Here is a 4,732-nt window from a genome sequence, read left to right on the forward strand (position 1 = left end):
TAATCATTTAGGATAAACCATATTTCATCAAACATCATAATAACAAAACCATAAATATCAAAACATCATAAATCATGTTTCTCAAAATCCCATATCATCTATCAATGTTCAAAATCATATGTCAAAATATCTTAGTGAATCCTCCCAGGTTGAAAACTAAGGTGTATGTCATGCAGTCATCCCGAGCTCTTCCCCTTACTAGCGGAAGTACCTGAGACAAAAACTAAAAACTATAAGCATGAAGCTTAGTGAGTCTCCCCAAACTACCACATACCATACACATAACATGCAACTAGGAGATACGGGCCCCGCCCACTCTCATGGAGATTCGGCCACCACCCACAATCTGATGCCTAGGAGATTCGGTCCATTCCCACACTCCATTGTCTATGAGATTCGGGGCCCGCCCACACTCTACTACTAACATGCATACAAGTATCACATAGACAACAAGTATATCTACTCCTATCAAACAGTCACATATCTATACTAAAAAATAATACGAGATTCGGTCCATGCCCACACTCGGCTACTATGATATTCGGGCCCCGCCTACACTCAGCTACTAACATATCACATATGCGGGCTGACATTGGTGCCTTAGACCCATTCTACTTAAGGAAACTCACCTCTCAACTTGGCTGCTAAAATCTCAAGTTAGGAATCTCTGATAGCTGCTCCAACGAATCCTCGACTATAAATACACAAGAAACACTTAGTCAACAACTGAAAATCCTTCTAAGGGTAAAATGACCATTTTACCCTGGTCAAAGTTAATGATCTGGTCAAGGTCAAAGTCAAGGTCAACTTCCAGTTTAACCCAACTCGTCGAGTTCCTATGCTATTCAGAATCGTGATAAATCAAGTTAACTCGTCGAGTCCCTTCACATACACGTCGAGTTCCACTTGGTACGGAATTGAGAAAAATCGACTCAACTTGTCGAGTCCCCCTTCTGGACTCGCCGAGTCCCCATGTCTGCTTGGCTATCTTGATGGATTCAGCCCCTAAAATTCAGATCCAATCTTCGTACTTCACATAAACCTCGAAAATGTCATTTTAAGGGTAAAGTTTTCAACTTTACACGTTAATACCTCTCCTTAATGGGTTTGTCTCAAACCCTAACTCCTTAAGACCTAAAGCTTGGTCCTTATGCCCTCCATGCACTAAACTAAAGCTTACAACCACAAATCTAACCCCTAACATTACTTGGACACATAAAGCTCCCACCTTTCTCTTCATGCATGGCCTTTTTGGGCTAAAAAGGCCAAAATAACACTATATGGCTTGCATGGGGGCTCTAATGGCATAAAGTTTGCACCTTTATGCCTTAGTAACCCTTAATGATCCCAGATCTGAATAGATCCTTGCTCAGGACGTCCAAATCCCCAAGGGTCAAGCTCCTTGAACCAAAACCCTCAAAAGTGGAAAAATAAATAGATCTAATGAATAAATGATCAAGTTATAAACTTGATTAGCAGAAAAAGAAGGGAATAAAATGTTGCTTTTGGATCTATAATCTTCTCTTGGAGTTCTCTAACTTCTTCTTCTTCTACAAGCTTCAAATCACACTTAAAAATGGCTCACACACTCACATAAAGCTCTAGGGTTTCGTGGATTAGGGTTTGGGACTTGGAGGCTGGAAATGAGGCTATACGGTGGGGATTAAGGGATTTAAATATGGTGCAAAACCCCAAAATTAGGATTTCATCATGACAACCCGACTCGTCGAGTCGAGGATACCAACTCGTCGAGTAGGTCACTTTAATCCCGCTTCCATTCTGGTTTCTACTCAACGAGTTTGGGGCTTCCAACTCGTCGAGTAGATCTACAAAAGTGAATAAATTATAATTAAATGCATACCAAGAATCAGGCGTTACAATTATCTCCTACTTGCCTTAGACTTTGTCCTCGAAGTCTACTTCACCTGGAAACAACTCTGGGTAGTGCTCCCTCGTCTCCTCCTCAGGCTCCCAATCCATTGTGAGCCCTCGCGGTGCTGCCACTGCACTTTCACTAGTTCAACCCTCTTGTTCCTCAGCTCCTTTGTCTTCTTATCAAGAATAGCTACTGGCATCTCGATGTAATTCATATTTTCATCAACATGAATGTCCTCTAAAGGCACAACCACTAAGTTATCCATTAAGCACTCTTGTAGCTGGGAAAAATGGAAAGTGTTGTGGATCTGGCTGAGATCCGCTGGGAGATCCAATCTGTACGCCACCTTGTCCACCGGGCTATAACCCTGAAAGGGTCGATGTACTTGGGCCCAGCTTTCCCTACTTTTGGAACTCGATGACACCTTTCCATGGTGACACCTTCAGGAGGACCATGTCGCCCACCTGAAATTCCAAGTATTAACGTCACTTATCAGCGTAGCTCTTTTGCCGACTCTGAGCGGTCTGGATCCTGCTCCGGATGTATTGGATCCACTCTATAGTCTTAAGTACTACCTCAATACTCCTCATGGCCCTCTGAGTGACTCGCCCCAACAGATTAGGGTCCTACACTTCCTCCCATAGAGTATCTCAAAGGGAGGTCGGTCTATGTTGGCGTGGTAGCTGTTGTTATAAGAAAATTCCGCTAACCGAAGATACGTACCCTAACTGCCACCGAAATCCAAAACACATACACGAAGCATGTCCTCGAGAGTCTGAATCATCCTCTCGCTCTGTCCATCTGTATGGGGTGGAAAGTGATGCAGAAGTAAAGACGAGTACCCATCTCGTCATTGAACCGTTTCCAGAATCGGGAAGTGAAACGGACAACTCGGTATGACACCACCGAGATAGGTACTCCATGACGTGCCACTACCTCTCGCACATAAATCTTGGTCAGCTTTCCAGCTGATATGCTCTCCTGTTTAGGGATAAAATGAGCACTCTTGGTTAACTGATCCATGATGACCCTTATCGAATCAACTCTATGTGTAGTCTTGGAAAGCTTAGTAAGGAAATCCATAGTAATGTCCTCCCACTTCCCCACAGGAATATCTAACGGATGTGTCTTGTTGTGAGGCCTCTGGTGCTCTGCCTTTAACCTTCCTGCAAGTCATCCATCTCTATACATACCAGGCTATATCCCACTTCATGTAGGGCCACCAGTAATCAGGAAGAAGATGTATGTACATCTTCGTCGCCCCAGGATGGATGGAGAACCTAGACTTGTGGGCCTCATCCATCAGAATCTGCCACACTCGGCCCCGGAATGGAACCTAGACCCTCCCATGTAGGCTCAACAACCCACGAATGTCGTAATCAAAGGAGGCCACGTGGCCTATGAGTCGCTCGCACTTCCGGCGCTCTTCCTTCAAACCCTCAACTTGCGCCTCTCTGATTTGCTCCAATAAAGGGGTAATCACTGTCATCCTCAAAAAGATGTCTCAAATTGGGTCCGCTACCGCCTTGTGGCTCAGGGTGTCAGCCACTACGTTGGCCTTGATCGGGGAGTAAAGGATCTCACAATCATAATCATTCACCACATCTAACCACCGATGTTGCCTCATGTTCAGATTCGGCTAGTCCACGAGGTACTTCAAACTCTTGTGGTCCATGTAAATGGTACAACGGACCCCATAGAGGTAATGTTACCAAATCTTGAGGGCGAAAACCACAGCTCCTATCTCTAAATCATGTGTTGGATAGTTAGCTCGTGAGGCTTCAACGGCCTCAAAGCGTAAGCTATCACGTGACCCCACTACATCAATACCATACCCATGCTTGTGATCAAAGCATCATAGTAAACTACAAAGTCATTAACTCCCTCTGGAAAGGTCAGGATCAGTGCCTCGCATAATCGTTATCTGAGAGTCTCAAAGGTTGTGTGTTGCTCAAGCCCCCAACAAAAGGTCACCGACTTCTTGGTCAGTCGGGTCAAAAGGAACTGCAATCTTAGAGAAGTCCTGAATAAATCTTCGGTAATGACCTGCTAAACCCAGGAAACTCTTAATCTCAGTTAGAGACCTCGGAATCTCCCATTGCATCACGGCCTCTATCTTGGCCGAATCGGCCAGAATACCCTTCTGGTTGACAAGGTGTCCAAGAAATTGCACTTAGTGCAACTAGAACTCACATTTTGAGAACTTTGCAAAAAAGTCTCTCCCTCCACATCCTCTCCAGCACCTCCCTTGGGTGCTCCTCGTGCTGCTCCTGAGTCTTGGAATAGACCAAGATATCATCGATAAAGACTGTCACAGACCGATCCAGCATTGGTATGCAAATGCAGTTTCATGAGGTCCATGAACGTGGTTGGAGCATTGGTGAGCCCAAACGGCATCACCACAAACTCATAGTGACCATAGCGAGTCCTAAAGGACTTCTTCTACACATCCTTATCCCTGACTCGCATCTGGTGGTAACCCGACCATAGATCAATCTTAGAGAACCAAGATGCACCCTGTATGTAACATCCCCCTCTGGCACGTATCACAATATTGTCCGCTTTGGGCCACTCGGCACGAGGACTTCCCAGGGGGTCACCCATCCTGGTACTACTCCCGCCCGAGCACGCTTAACTGCAGAGTTCTTATGGGATCTGCTGCCCTCACGGCTTTAAAACGCGTTGTGATAGGGAAGGTATCCACACCCCTTATAAGGAATGCTTAGTTCTCCTTCCCAGCCGATGTGGGTTCAGGTGCAACCCACCTTCACCCCCCATTATAGGGTTCGACGTCCCTGTCGAACACATCGACCCGTGCCCTAGCTCTGATACCATTTGTAACATCCCCCGATCCTA

Source organism: Lactuca saligna, chromosome 8 (assembly GCF_052625555.1).
Source record: "Lactuca saligna cultivar CGN05327 chromosome 8, ASM5262555v1, whole genome shotgun sequence".
Classification (NCBI taxonomy): Eukaryota; Viridiplantae; Streptophyta; class Magnoliopsida; order Asterales; family Asteraceae; genus Lactuca; species Lactuca saligna.